This window comes from Myotis davidii, unplaced genomic scaffold, assembly GCF_000327345.1.
Source record: "Myotis davidii unplaced genomic scaffold, ASM32734v1 scaffold874, whole genome shotgun sequence".
NCBI lineage: Eukaryota > Metazoa > Chordata > Mammalia > Chiroptera > Vespertilionidae > Myotis > Myotis davidii.
The window spans coordinates 330,580-331,125 of NW_006285611.1; positions in this window are offsets into that span (position 1 = coordinate 330,580).

The following is a 546-nucleotide window of genomic DNA, read 5'->3' on the forward strand; positions in this document are numbered from 1 at the left end:
TAGGTGTTGCTCAATATCTAACAAAGATGAGGATCATGCTGATCCTGGCCATGAACCAAATATGTAATTTATTTTTAAATTTACTTAAAATAATTTATGCTCTTTTGAACTTGTTAAAAATCAAGTAGAATGAAGAACAGAAGATGATTTAGAAGATCTCAACTTACATTCTAATAGGTTCCCTCCCTCTTCTTTCTAGATGACAAGAAGAACTAAAGTAAAAATGAGCCAACTTTCTCAGGTTTCATCCCTTCCCCTAACATGGGAATGGGGCAGAATTTTCAATGGTCATTTGATTTTATTCTTTCTCTTCTTCCAAAAATAAAATGTGGATGACTTCACTATAAAATACATTCAGTCTTCATTGGTTAGCTGAAAGTTCCTTGAAAAGTTGCATCATTTCTTTCTGTGTTATTGTTATTGAAAATGCTCTGTCCCCAAAGCATGCCATATCTTGGGAATGAGGCCACTAAGGGAAAATGCAATTAAAGTTTTGCTTCATATCCTAAGTGAGTTCAATGAGATCTGTTTTCTGAGAATTTAAAG